This window comes from Pleurodeles waltl, chromosome 7, assembly GCF_031143425.1.
Source record: "Pleurodeles waltl isolate 20211129_DDA chromosome 7, aPleWal1.hap1.20221129, whole genome shotgun sequence".
In the NCBI taxonomy this organism is placed as follows: Eukaryota; Metazoa; Chordata; class Amphibia; order Caudata; family Salamandridae; genus Pleurodeles; species Pleurodeles waltl.
In genome coordinates this window covers 1,327,133,360-1,327,148,487 of record NC_090446.1, presented here as the reverse complement: position 1 = coordinate 1,327,148,487, position 15,128 = coordinate 1,327,133,360, and the positions used below count along the sequence as shown (strand labels likewise).

Genomic DNA, 15,128 nt, shown 5'->3' with positions numbered 1-15,128 from the left:
CAGTCTGACTGCCATCTTCATAATCTGGTGGTGAGACCACCAAGGATGCTGTGGTCAAACCGCCACCGCAGGTACAGCAGTCCCAGGACCACCGTACTTGTAATCAGGCCTAGTATCAAGTGTGAGTAATGAGTGATTTGTAATGAATTTTCGGGTCCCCACTTGAAGAATGTTATGCCATAGGTGTGAGAATGCTGCTGCAGTGAATGAGTTGTTTTTTTAATTATTTCTAATACGTATACAGGGAGGGGAAATCTGGAATCTACAAGGAGTCCTTTACAGTCAGGAGTAATTTGGGATTTTCAACAAGAGGTATTTCAGGTTTCTTTAGGGAGTGAGTGGGCTCTGAAGTGTAAGTATTTTGACATCTGCACTCGGGGGCACAGCTTATTCACTGAAATTTAGTAGGTGTGAATCTCAAATTTGCCAACTAAAAAAGCACTGGGTTGCAACATGGACAGGTGACATAACCAAGATTCAGGATGGACTGTTCCCCTTAGGTGGCTCTCTGTCTAGAGTGGCACTGTGGGTGAAAAAGGATGGATGGGAATGCCGCCCTGAGGGACTGCTAGTAGTTAGACTATTTGCAAGCATTAGTTCCATCACCTTTGGGGTGTTTGACAGCCGGTAGTATGTCTGGAAACCTGAGACTGGCACAGCTTTCCAAGAAGGCTACTACTGCCAATGTTTACGTATTCCAAAAAGTAGTTAATTTGCACCGATTCAAGGAGCATTTTTGTGGGATCATATTTACTACTTTCCTGGTAAACCGGTCACCATATATGTGTCTCTGATGCAAAAAATACAAAGTTAAAACCTCTTAGTGAAATAACGACGAAAAAAATCAACACAAAGCAGAGCTGACTCAAAGCCCCTAGACCCAACTACCAAGCCAAGAATGCATTTATGTGGGGGTGTCACACACCAAACACCCTTCTGAAGCTGTGGTTTCTACTGGCCATATACAGTAATTTGTGACAGTTAGTTTGAGGTTTGCAGGACGGGACATTACAGATTCCCCGTCTCTTGTAGAAGAGGATACTTTGAGATCAGGTGTGAAAGTTTTTTTTAGATATTATGTCACCTAGAATCATTTAGGTCTCTGCTGTTTGGCGTTCAGGATGTTATAGGGCATCTGCTCGTCTTCTGAGGGTTACTAGGAAAGGTCTAGATGCAGGGTCATGACCTTGTGCCGCACTGCCTGAAGTTCTTAAAAGGCTGAGTGAAGAATAAGGTGACTAACTACCTTGACCAGAATTTGCCTAGACACCTATTCAACCTGGAATCAGCAGCCCACTTTCACTTCTTTAACGGCCGTCGTCGGTCCCGTACTCACGACGGCCAGGACCGATGCTCCTGCGGCGTATACTCCTGTCACGTCAGTGTCACTTCCTCATAAACGCATGCGCACGCATTTTCATGCGCATGCGTATTATGTAACGGTGAACGCGCGCATGCCTGTCAGAAACCCAGAAGTTCTGGACGGCCCTATCAGAAATGCGAAAAAGAAACAACTACAGTTTATTTCCATACCATTTTGTTTTCTAGAAGGGTAGCAGTAGCAAGTTTCTTCTGTCACTTCATTTGAAAGAAGAAAGAACCAACAGCTCCTGTTTGGGCAGCGGAAGGTCGTGAATAGAGGTACGGTGTTTGTCTTCAGGTAAATGACATCAATGTGCAAATACAGTGGTTGCGCACACGGTAGATTGCCAATTGGCCGTTTTATACCGACACGATTAGTATTTTAATGTCCCTGCCAAACCAGTACAATTATGCAAATCACAGATTAGGCAAGTCCCTTAAAGCATATTTCTTTTCGTTACATATTTGGAGCAGCAAGTGGAAGAAGAAAACACTTTTAAATGTGTTCTACAGCCACTGTAACAACCCCTGCCTGATAAAGACGGAAAGGCCATGTTTAATGTCAGTTTATTTAAACATCATGTTCAATCTTTTGTAGTACCTTAAAATGGGAAGAGTTGGCTGATATATTTCTTACATATCTGCCACATTTTCAGATTGTTGCTTATGCATGATAATTTCGTGTTTTAAGCGTGTTTAAGCATTACATTTCAATGTCTTTGTGTGACAAGTGACACTTTATCGTGAGTACAACATGATCAGCTATGTTCATGTAATGAGATAAATGCTATAACTGTAACCCCTTGTGTGCTACATGAAAATCTATAGTTTAAAAATATTTGCTATTCTCAAGACTTGCCTATCCCCCAGTAAGGGCATGCACAGTTTACTTCTTATGCTGCATTGCAAGAAGTTGGCTTCTGCTTTGCACCAGCATTGAGTAATGCCAAGTCATGAGTCAAATGTGGTAAATTGTTGTTCACAGCTAAAGGTAACCCTTGCGCCATAGTGTGTGGTACTTTCAGCCAATATCAGCTTTTTACACAAGAGCACAATGCATTCTAGGGCATGTAGTTTTGCTTTTTAAACAGATTGTTGGCTACAGATTTCTCTGAAAGTGTATCACAGGGCAACAGACTCATTGTAGCAGTGACTCCTTAATGTAAGCCCCAAGAGGGGGCGTTTATGCTAACAATTAAATCCAAAAGTGAATAACTGTAATTCCAGAACTGTGTTTAATCCAACACTAGGTAAAAGGACAAACAAAAAAATAACAGAGTGAAGGCGAAGGCATGCAGCTGGGTGCTAGTTTAATTTTTTGAAGTGGCATAAATTTAAAAGACCCTTTTAATGTGGGAAAAGGAGAGGTTGGTCGTTTTGGGCTGATTTTGCAGTACTGCCAAAGAGCAGAATGCTTGGATTGTTTCTGGACTTTAAGAGCTGCATAGTTATCAGTAGTGCAGCAGGGGCAGTGACAGTTAGGCCCATGTGTCTGAGGGGCCCAGGGGTGTGGAATTTATTAAAATATCTACTTGTCCATGGGACAGGTTGCTTCTTAAATCTGCTTGTCCTGTTAAAAAAAAAACTACTTGTCCCTTCGGTGCCATGTAGTGTGGTGACAAATTATGACAGCAATCTCATTATGTAAGAGCTCTGATAATAGCCTCTCTGATTACGCCAGGGCTACTACTATAGTAGGACTTGAAAACTTGCAATTTCAGTCCATACTATAGCAATTTCCTTCTTTTGACACTTTTCCACAGATCTACATATTGGGGCTGGAAGAAGCAGTAAGTAATAGTTCTAATGCTGGAATGCCTTTGAGTCTGCAAACCTATTGATTTGTATGTTTTAAGGATTTTCACCAGCTCTTCTCTAATCTTTTCCCATAGTCAGAAAGGCTGTAAATGTACTCCTGACAATGGCAGAAGTAGATGTTCTTCCAGGGATGGGGGAAAAAGTGGTTGGAGGGAAAGTGAACTTGTAAACGCTCAGTAGATTTTCACTTGAGCAAATCTACGCATGCATACTTGCTCATGCTAAAATACAGTTCACACATATTTTCTAGGAGTAAGATTTTCGAGTCTACTTTTGTGAGCTCTTGTGAGTTCATGAAAGCCACTAATTCAAAGACATTTACCATGGGTGCACTTTTGTGGCTTTCTTTAAGAATTGGGTCCCTATTTAGGTCTGGCGTTAAAAAAGACATTTTGTTTTTATTGAACTTCTATTTCTCTCTCTATTGACTGGCTTTACTGTGAGTGATCACATTCTGCTCTTCCAGAAGGAGCATATTGGCACACAAAGTATTTTTGTTCAGTGCCAGGAACTATTATGGCAATTAGTGGTGTAACAAAACTGGAGGGGCCCCCCCTGCAAAGAACATGGAGCACCCCCCACCCCCAAAAGACTCGCTCAGAGCAGGTGCTGACAGTGTTTGTTACAATGGGGAATGCCTGGCAACTCCCACAACAATAAAGTGTTACAAAAGCCATGTCAAAACAAGACATGCATTGACAAAACCAAAAGACTCACAAAAAATGTCAGATCAGTTGGCTTTGCCAGTGCTTGTTTATTTTCATACCTCCCATAATCGTGTTGAAAATGGTTACACTGATTTTCCATTACGAATATTTTTTGGAAATACTAACATGCATCAACACATTTCACTAAATGACGCTTCAAAGAAATGGCACATAAAATTTCATAGTAGTGAAACTCTTTTTTTCCTACTTACATTGTTTTCTGAACATTTTATTTTGAAAGCAAACAGTCATCACTCATGCTTACAAGCTTCTGCAAATATTTGCATCTAATCAGAGAGCATTCTGGGGGCATTATACTTACATTCATATTGTTAAACTTTTCAAACATGTTTGTAATTTTTTTTGTTTTTACTAGATCCACTGTCAGTAGTGCAGTGTAACCGTAAAACATTTATTTACAGCACTCACCCTAAAAATAAAGGCTTTTCATTAATGAACTATAAATGTAAGTTCGAACAGCATTAACACACATGTAACCTCAACTGCAGACACTTTCCTTCTCTGTAAACTGGCAGTAAACTGGCAGCCAAGGGGTTTGTACTGCAGAGGGTTGTGCTTACTTGTCCCAAGGACAAAAGAAACATTAAAACTTGTTGCCCTTGATCCCAAACAGTATGTCCCAGGCATCAGGCAATAGGAATTCCACATCCCTGGGGGCCCAATGATCTTATTTTGCTTGTAGTTTATTACCTTGAAATAGGCAGGGGGACCATTTTTCCCTCACTTGGATCTATGAAACCACTGGACTTTTATAAATATGCATAGTTTGTGGCTGCACTCATAGACTCTAGTATTCCAAATTCACCAGAAATTATTTACAAAAAGTGATTAGGACACATGCACATCACCATACACATCATTGTAACCTCAGTAACTATATCAAATATGGTAATGAGGTTGGGTTGCAGGAAGCAATTGAGGGAGCCAATCACCACCTCCATATCAGCGGATAACAGTTAGCGCTACCCTCCTACAAAATTCTGGGCACCAATCCTCAGCACTCAGTGGTAGAAGATCAGCTGTAGGTGTCTCAGTATATTAAAGAACACACAATAGCAATCCAAGTTCATTCAGGCAAGGTATACAGCAGTCTATTGTCCATGTTTGTCTAAAACATCTTCTTTGTTGTTCACCACACAAAAAATGTTGTATATAAATTGTGCCTGTAGTCTAGGGACTTGTAGCCAAAGCATTTCATTCAATTTTAAACTTCTTCGGGGCTTGCGTTGTACAAATTGACCCATAATAATTGATGTTTGCATACAGTCTTTAATTCAATCTTGAGGCTGAGTCCTGCCACTGAAGTCAAATAACCTTAAGTAATTGTGAACTTACACATGGTGGCAGATGCAGCTCACAAAGAGAGCACATCTGTGCTCACACGGAATCTGCAACAGCGACGAGATAAGAGTGAAACATCCAAGGTACAGCAATCAGGGGTGTGGAATTTATTAAAATATCTACTTGTCCAGGGGACAGGTTGATTCTCAAATCTACTTGTCCTGTAAAAAGATCTACTTGTCCCTTTGGTGCCATGTAGTGTGGCGACAAATTATGGCAGCAATTAATAGCCTCTCTGATTATGCCAGGGCTACTACCATAGTAGGGCTTGAATACTTGGAGTTTCAATCCCTACTGTAGAAATTTCCTTATTTTGCCACCTTTCTGCAGATCTGCATACTGGGGCTGGAGGAAGCAGTAAGCAATAGTTCCAGGGCTGGAATGCCTTTGAGTCTGCAAACCTACTAACCTGCATGTTTTAAAGATTTTTGCCAGCTTCTCTCTAATATTTTCCCATAATAAGAAAGGTTGGACATTTACTCCTGACAATGGCAGAATTAGAACTTCTTCCAGGGTTGGGAAGAAAGTGGCTGGAGGGAAAATGAACTTGCAAATGCTCAATAGATTTTCACATGAGCAAATCTACACATCGTATTTACCCACGCTAAAATACAGTTCACAAATATTTTATATGGGTACGACATATACCATGGGTGCACTTTTGTGACTTTCTTTAAGAATTTGGGGCCACAAGTAGGTAGGTTCAGATTTGTGACCTGCAAATTGTGAGTCGCAAATCCGAATGTAGGATGGTGTCCTTGACACCATCTGTGATTCGCAAGGGCTTCGCAAATGCCCACATCATGAATAATCATGAGGTGGGTCGCAATTTGCGACCCCCTCACGAATGGTGGCCTGCTGGAGACAGCAGACCACCATGTCTGTGACTGCTTTTCAATAAAGCAGTTTTTTTTGTAATGCAGCCCGTTTTCCTTAAAGGAAAACGAGATGCATAACAAAAACGAAAAATGAAACGTTTTTGTTTCATTTCTTCAGAGCAGGCAGTGGTCCACAGGACACTGCTTGCTCTGAAATTTTTTTTACAGTGACATTCACAATGGGAAAGGGGTCCCATGGGGATCCCTTCCCTTTTGCGAAAGTGTTAGCACCCATTTGAAATGGGTGCAAACTGCGATTGGTTTGCGCCCGTGTTCGCGGTCACAAAACAATCCTACATTGCACTGCGAGTTGCAATTAGGAAGGGAACACCTCTTACTAATTGCGAGTCGCAAACCCGTTTTGTGATTCGGTAACCAGGTTACTGAATCGCAAAACTGGGTTTGTGCATCGCAATGTGCTTTTTGCACGTCGCAAACAGCGAAAGTCGCTGTTTGCGACATGCAAAAAGCTACCTACATGTGGGTCTTGGTCCCTAATTAGGTCTGGTGTTAACAAAGACATTTTGTTTTTATTAAACTTCTATTTCTCTCTCTTTTGGCTGGCTTTACTGTGAGTGATCGCATTCTGCTCTTCCACAAGGAGCATATTGCCACACAAAGTAGTTTTGTTCAGTGTCAGGAACTACAGTGGCAATCAGTGACGTAACGAAACTGGAGGGTGCCCCTTTGCAAAGAACATGGAGGAGCCCCCTCTCCAGACTCACTCAGGGCAGGTGCTGTGCTGACTGGGCCCCCTGGAGGGCGGCTGCGGGGCCTTTGTTATGCCGCTGGTGGCAACGTGTGCTTTAAGAGTTCAAAAACTTTTGGGGGGGGTTTTGCCAATGTTTGTTACAATGTTGAGGGCCTGGTAGCTGCCACAACAATAAAGTGTTACAAAAGCCATGTCAAAACAAGACACGCATTGATAAAACTAAAAGACTTATAAAAATATGTCAGATCAGTTGGCTTTGTCAGTGTTTGTTTATTTTCATGCTTCCCATAATAGTGTTGAAAATGGTTACACTGATTTTCCATTAGAAATATTTTTGGGAAATACTAGCATGCATCAACACATTTTACTAAATGACACTTCATTTGCATATAATCAGAGAGCATTCTGGGAGCATTATACTTAGCCTCTTAGCCTAAACTTTTCAAACATGTGTGTACACGTTTTATTTTTTTGTACTGGAACCAACGTCAGTAGTGAAGTGTGACCTTAAAACATTTATTTACAGCACGCACCCTAATAATGAAGGCTTTCAAATAATGAACCATAAATACAAGTTCGAACAGCATTATCCTTTGGAAACACATTATCTCAACTGCAGAGAGTTCAACTCTCTGTAAACAGGCAGCCAAAGGGTTTGTGCTGCAGGGGGTTGGGCCTACTTGTCCCAAGGACAAAGTAAACATAAAAACTTGTTGCCCTTGACCCCAAACAAGATGTCCCGGGTGATAGGAATTCCACATCCCTGAGCAATGCATACACATTTGAATTTATATTCTAACAGGGATAAATTCATGATTTCCTAAGGTTACTTGACCTCAGTGGCAGGACTCGGCCTCAAGAAAGAATTTAAACGCTGTATACGACCATCGGTTACCATTGGTGAGTTTGTACAATGTAAGCCCTTTTGAAGAGGTTCAAAATTGAAAAAAAGCGTTGGCTGCAAGTATCTATGTAATATCTACAAGCAAACTAAAAGAAATTTCTGTTTTCGTGATAAACAATAAAGAACATGTTTTGGACAAACTAGGACAATTGGCTGTTGTATACATTCCTCAAATGAGGTAGAAATGCTATCACGTGTTCTTTTATATACTGAGAGATCTACAAATATTATACTACCACTAAGGGAGTGCTGAGGATTGGTGTCTGGTATTCCAAATTCTGCTTTATCACTTCTGCCGCAAGGACACTATGGCCCTCATTATGACATTGGGGGGTAAATCCCACTTACCGCCAAGCTGACTGCTGCCAACAAACCGCTGCAGTGGCAGATATCCGTTCACCATATTATGACATACATACACCAATCCGTCACTATTCAGCCACATACACAAATCCGCCTGTCCAAAGGTCAGTGATAAAGTGGCGGTATCAAAATCCACACTGTTACGCCTAGAGAACAACGCCCACCACATTATGACCCACAAATCACCACGGCGGACATTCAATGATGGTAAACCATTGGCGGTACGTACCGTTGCGCTCAAAATACACACACACATACACAACAACGCCACATTGGACAATTCAAATAACACACACCTGACAACCGTACACATGCCACACCCACACCACTATAAAACACTCACACACATTACCCACAACCCTTTAGGACTACAAACCATTGGCACGAGACAGACACCAAGACCACAGACAAAACCAGAGCCACACACTACTTACACCCATACACCACTCACGCACCCCACATCACACACCCCAACACATCACACTACACACCCTCACATACACACCACACACAACACCCATGGTGACAAAGGCACCCCCAATTCACAGAGGAGGAGCTAAGGGTCATGGCGGAGGAAATCATCTGGGTAGAGCGACAGCTATTTGGAGCACAGGTGCAGCATATATCTCTAGCTAGGAAGATGGAGCTATGGCGGAGAATCGTGGACAGGGTCAGCATCGTGGGACAGCACCCAAGAACTAGGGATGACATCAGGAAGAGGTGGAGCGACCTATGGGGGAAGGTATGTTCCATTAAGACACCAACTTGCTGTATAGAGGACTGGCGGCCAACCCCTACCTCCTCCCCCACAACTAACCACATGGGAGGAGCAAGTCTTGGCAATCATGCATCCTGAGGGCCTGGCTGGAGCAGGAGGAGGACAGGACTCTAGTAAGTCAACTCTCTACTATTATTGCCCCCCTACCTGCATGCCATCACATACCCCACCCTCACCCTCACTCCACCACTTCCCACACACCCCACCATCACATCTCACTTATCCCAGTGCCAAGCCCTGCATGCCATACCAGTGCATGGACACCACTCACAGATCTGCATGGACACCTATCACTAAAGCATGCATACTAGAGAGTATCAGCTGACCCACCATATACCAACTTACACTAGTGAAAGCTGCCAGGGCAAATACAACCAAAGAGGGCAAGCCACGGATGCACAATATGTCAGACACAGAAACAATAACACAGCATTTAAATCCCCACAGGTACCCCAGCTAATGTCAGCATAGAGGAGGTGCCAGCAATATCCAGTCCCCCAACAGAATAGGCCCACAGTGATGATAGCAACTGTGGTCTTCTGGATCTGGATGACCAACCTGGTCCACCAGTGACCTCTGGACAGACGTTTACCCAGGCCCAGTCACACACCACCACAGAGCCTCCCCCATCGGGAAACACCACCACAGCACCCACCCAGCGTTCCCACACCTCTCTCCCCAGGACATGTCAATCAGCAGTGTGTCCACCGCTACAGGGACCCCAGGCCACCCCCTCATACCCAAGACAATCAGGGACCTGGGGTCAGTGGCAGTGGGCACACGGTTCAGGGAACAGAGGCACAGGCCAACAGGGAAACTGGGAGGACTGCTGTGCGCCAGGGGGAGGACAGGCCCAGGGAACCGACTCTCCAGGAGGCACTTGCAGAGATCCTGGGAGCATATCAACATTCCCAGGACACGATGGTCCAGATCCTGGCAGCTGCAGGAGGGACAGTACCAGGGGATCAGGGAGGACTTGCAGGCCATTAACCACACCCTGATCTCCATTGCAGGGGTGCTGGCAGACATGGCCAACATTATGAAGGAGGGAGGCAGTCTCACACCCTGCCACTAGCCAGATATGTGAACAGCCTTCCACCTCCGCTGGGGGCTAGAAGGCCCCTCCACAGGACCAACAGGCCACCAGCACCCCTCCCCCTGCAGAAGGTGAACCACCCCGCAAACGTTCCCTGCGATCCAGACAGAAGCCAGAGACACTTGCCAAGACCCCGCCAGGAAACGAGACTCTCCTGATTGTCACCCTTGTGTCCCACTCTGTCACCCTGTCCACCTTGAACTGCCATTGCTCCCCTTCCTATGTACCCTTGGACAATGCACCTGTGCTACAAATAGATTGGAGCTATACCCTGGAATTTCCTCATCACTCCATGCCATTGCACTTGCCCCTCCATATTTTACCACTTCAATAAACACCATTGGGAAAAAAAAAGATTTTTTTAGTATGTCACATTTTTTTATTATGTTTTCATTTCAACAGGTACACACATTGCAATGCAACTGTACAGAAAATGAGCATAGGTGTATGACCTGTAGCTGGCTACAGTGATCACACTAGGAGCATATGTGAGGTTACCAACATCTGTAAAATGAATTGCCAAAGGGTACAGTAAGTGGGCATAGAAGTGTGAAATAACAGCATGCCAATGCCACAGAAATTCCCAAAAATGCACTGAACTGTGAAGTAGCACTGTCTTACCTGTGTGTCATTGGAAGTACTGTCTGATGACTGATGTTCTGTTGTCCTCATCCTCATCTTCTGCCTCCTCATCCTCACTGTCTACAGGGTCCACTGCTGGCACACAGGTATCTCCAGCCTCCTCCTCCTCCTGCAGAAAAGGCACATGGTGTCTCAGGGCAAGGTTGTGCAACATGCAGTGCTACTATAATAGCAGACCTTGGGTGAGTAGCACAGGGATCCACCTGTTAGATGGAGGCACCGGAACCTGGTCATCAGGAGGCCAAAGGTCCTTTCTATGATCCTTCTGGTTCGCCCATGTGCCTCATTATTACGTTCTTCTGCCCTTGTCCTGGTATTCCTCACAGAGGTCAGCAGCCATGAGAGATTTGGGTAACCAAAGTTACCTGAAATATTGAGGGACAACATTTAGCCACACACTATCCTATATGGCCCACACCATACCCATACACCAACATATACTGGGTGGGAACCAGGGCTCACCTATTAGCTACACCCTGTGCCTCTGTAGTTGGGCCATCACATTTGGGGTGCTGCTATTCCTCAGGACAAAGGCATCATGCACCGACCCAGGATACTTAGCATTGATGTGGGAGATGTACTGGTCCACCAAGCACACCATCTGTACATTCATAGAGTGGAAACTCTTACGATTTCTGAACACCTGTTCATTTTCACGGGGGACAAATGCAATATGTGTTCCATCAATCGGCCCAAATATGTTGGGGATATGTTCAATTGCATAGAACTCGGCCTTCACTGTGGCCAAATCTTCAACCTGGAGGAAAACAATGTAGCTGAATATTTGTTTAATCGGGGCAGACAACACTCTGGTCAGGACTATTGAGAACATTGGCTGTGACATTCCTGCTGCCAAGCCCACTGTCACTTGGAAAGAACCAGTTGCCAGGAAATGGAAAACTGATAGAACTTGCACAAGAGGGGGGGATCCCAGTGGGGTGACGGATAGCAGATATCAGGTCAGGCTCCAATTGGGCACACAGCTCTGTGATTGTGGCCATGTCAAGTCTATAGGTGAGGATGATGTGCCTGTCCTCCAATGTTGCCAAGTCCACTAGGGGTCTGTACACAGGAGTATGTCTCCATCTCTTATTCATCCGCAGTGGTAGCAATCTATGGGGCAAAAGAGTGAGGAGCCGGTCACAAACTGAACAATGGGACTACAACAGAACTTTGCATGCTATTAACTTGCAATGGGTAAGTGTGACTAGTATAGTATGTCCAATTTTCAACAGTGACGCAGCAAATATCCAGAGCCTGCCCCCAACCACCTGAAATGGCGTCCGCATGCTCTGTGTGGAGGGACAGGTGGAAGTGAGGTAATTCCGCTGACGTTGTGTGCCGTTACGGGAGGCGGTCGGGAACCGCCATGCAACTCCTCATTGGGTAACATTGGGCCCTAAGGGGTGCAGAGGCCAATGGGGATATACGCAGGCGGTGACGATATGCACCACCGCGGGCGTGACCGCCATTTTCTATCATATTCCTCACTTGCTACCTGATCATCCACAGGACAGGACCTACACTGCATGTGCTGCTGTGACCGGGTCTGGAACCTACCATGGCCCGTGTGACTGGGAAAAGGGCCCCTGCCTTCACTTCGGCGGAGTTGGAGAGACTGGTGGATGGAGTCCTACCACAGTACTGACTACTGTATGGGCCTTCAGACCAACAGGTGAGTACACATCAGGCACAATGCATGTGGCATGAATGCATGGAGTTGTGTATGAAGGCCTCGGGTAAGGGGGGTGAGTGGATGTCCTCTGGGTGGCGTGGTAGTTGTGTGCTGGGCCATGTGTGTGAAAATGGTGATGTGAAGGGATATGGTGGGCCATAAGTGTAACAGGCAGGACTGTTTGATTAATACTATTTTCCTGTGCCTATTTCCTCTGCCGGTCAGCGCCCGTCAAAAGAAGGGTATATGGCGTGCCATCGCCAAGGATGTGCGGACCCTGGGGGTCTATGGCAGGCAGAGCACCCACTGTCGGAAACGGTGGGAGGACCTGAGACGCTGGGCACGGAAGATGGCGGAGGCCCAGCTGGGGATGGCCTCCCAACTAGAAAGGGGTGCCCGTTGAACCCTAACCCCCCCCGATGGCCCACATACTGGTGGTGGCCTATCCTGAGCTGGATGGGCACTTGAGGGCATCACAGCAGCCACAAGGGGGGGAGTACAGTGCCCATCATTACAACTTACGCATGGTAGGGTGGTATCCGGGTGGGGGTTGTGTGTCAGTGGGTGCCCCTAGGCCAGGCCTCACATTGCAGCATAGGTCCCCTGGTGGCTAGGGTTCTGAGGGGATAATCCTGCTACCTAGCTTGTAAGCATCCACTACTGGTCAGGGCTGCGTGGGCCCAGGTGTGCTGCATTTGGCGGTTTGTGCCCCTCCCCATGCCTTGAATGCTAACATTTTCTCTGGTAGTGCTATGACATATTGCATTGGCCTGTTCCCTGTGTGATGGTGCTGTGTATGCCAACAGTGGTGTTGGCGCAGCCATTGACCAAGTGTATCCTTTATCCCTCCCCCTTATTGTTTTATCATCCCGTCCTTATGTGCATTAGCATCATCTGGCAGAGGAGCAGAGGCAGCGGCAACCGAGGGAGCTGCATCCCACAGGACCAAGGAGGCAGAGTCCACCGACGCTGAGGGCACCAGTGGGACAGAGGCGAGGGGAGCACCACGGCGGCGACTGGAGGGGACACTTCAGACACAGATACCTCCTCTGATAGAAGCTCCTTGGTGGTGGCGGACACCTCTGTAACCACCCCAGCTACAGGTACAGCCGCCACCCCGTACCAGCACTGCCCTCCCAGCAGCCCCTCATAGAGCTGCCCATGCCCGCTCACCTAGGAGGGTGGTCATCTCCTTCACCCCAGGCATCTCAGGCCCTGCCCCAGTTAGCCCTGCTGCCCTGAATGAGGAGGCTATTGACCTCCTGAGATCCATCTCTGTAGGGCAGTCAACCATTGTGAATGCCATCCAGGGGCTGGCAGCCCAAATGCAACAGACTAATGCATTCCTGGAGGGCATTCACACTGGATTGGCGGCCCAACAGAGATTGATCCAGGCTCTGGGCTCCTCTCTGATGGCAGCCATTGTCCCTGGTTCTACCCTCCCCCCTCCACCTTCCACTTCCCAGTCCCATTCTCCTCAAACACAACCCATCCCAAGCTCACGGGCAGACGAGCATGCACACAAGACACCACACAAGAGTGGTTCAGGCAAACACAAGCACCATACTTCATCCCACAGGCACTCACACAAACACCATCCAGATGCAGACATACCAACATCCACTATTTCCACTGTCTCCTCCTCCGCCTCCACCTCCCTCCCAGTTCCGTCCCTACTCCCACTTGCATGCAATACATCATCATCCACTACCAGCATCACCACCACACCAAGCAGAACACACACCTCACTGGCAGACACCTCCACAACAGCCATGCACACGTCCCCTGTGTCCTCTCCCACTGTGTCTGACCCCCACCTCCTAAGGTACACAAACGCAAGCACTCAAACACCCAACAGCCATGCACCTCACAACAGCATCCAGCCTATGCACCTGCACCCAAAATCAGCAGACACCTCCAACAACCATTCCCTCTTCCTCCACTCCCAAACCTTCTCCCTCTTCCCGCCCCACTGTCCCTAAAAAAACTGTTCCTATCCACCATTGACCTCTTCCCTACCCCCCCCCACACGTCTGGCCAGGGTGGGAAGAACCCAGCCTAGCACATCAGCCACCCAGTCCACGGGCCCAGTCGTCATCACACCCACTCGTGGTGGAAAAGGATCCAGGGCACATGTCCTGAGGGTAAAGGAACCTGCCCAAGCTACTGCCAAGAAGGGAAAGGAGCCTGCCCAAGCTGCTGCCAAGAAGGGAAACGAGCCTGCCCAAGCTGCTGCCAAGAAGGGAATGGAGCCTGGGACAGGAACTGTGATGGAGCCCCCACCACCAACCATGGTTGTGCAGCCGTCCGAGGTTGCAGGGGATGGGCAGGAGCCTCCTCCCACCAGCAGCACTACCACCACCACCCCCAGTGAGAAGCCATCCAAGGTTTCAGGGGAAGGGCAGGAGCCTATCCTCACCAGCAGGAGCACCACCACTGAGCAGCTGTCACCGCCGGCGGACGGTATGTAATTCTGCCTCCATGGGCTGCTGTGCGGCCTGCCCCCTGCAAATCCAGTGCCTATGACACCCACCTGAGAGACTGTGACCTTGCACTCTCCAGTTTTAAGAGCACAGGGCACGATGCCCCCTCCAGAACCAGTGGGTAAGACACCGACCTAACCCAGACTCGCCATGATCAAGAACACAGGGCACAATGCCCCCTCTAGAACCAGTGGGTAAGACACCCATCTGCCCCAGACTCGCCAGGATCAAGATTACAGGTCACAATGCCCCCTCTAGAACCAGTGGGTAAGACACCCACCTACCCCAGACTCGCCAGGATCAAGAGCACAGGGCACAATGCCACCTCCAGAACCAGTGGGCAAGTCA

General features: G+C 47.0%; 1 long non-coding RNA gene across 1 annotated transcript in view; it reads left to right on the top strand.

The window, feature by feature from the left end:
* Window positions 1-1,468: 1,468 nt before the first annotated feature.
* LOC138247393 (uncharacterized) overlaps window positions 1,469-15,128 on the top strand; it is a 28,763-nt gene continuing 15,103 nt past the window's right edge. Inside the window, exon 1 of the long non-coding RNA XR_011194484.1 lies at window positions 1,469-1,641. This is a non-coding gene — a long non-coding RNA (uncharacterized lncRNA). The remainder of the gene's footprint in view (window positions 1,642-15,128) is intronic.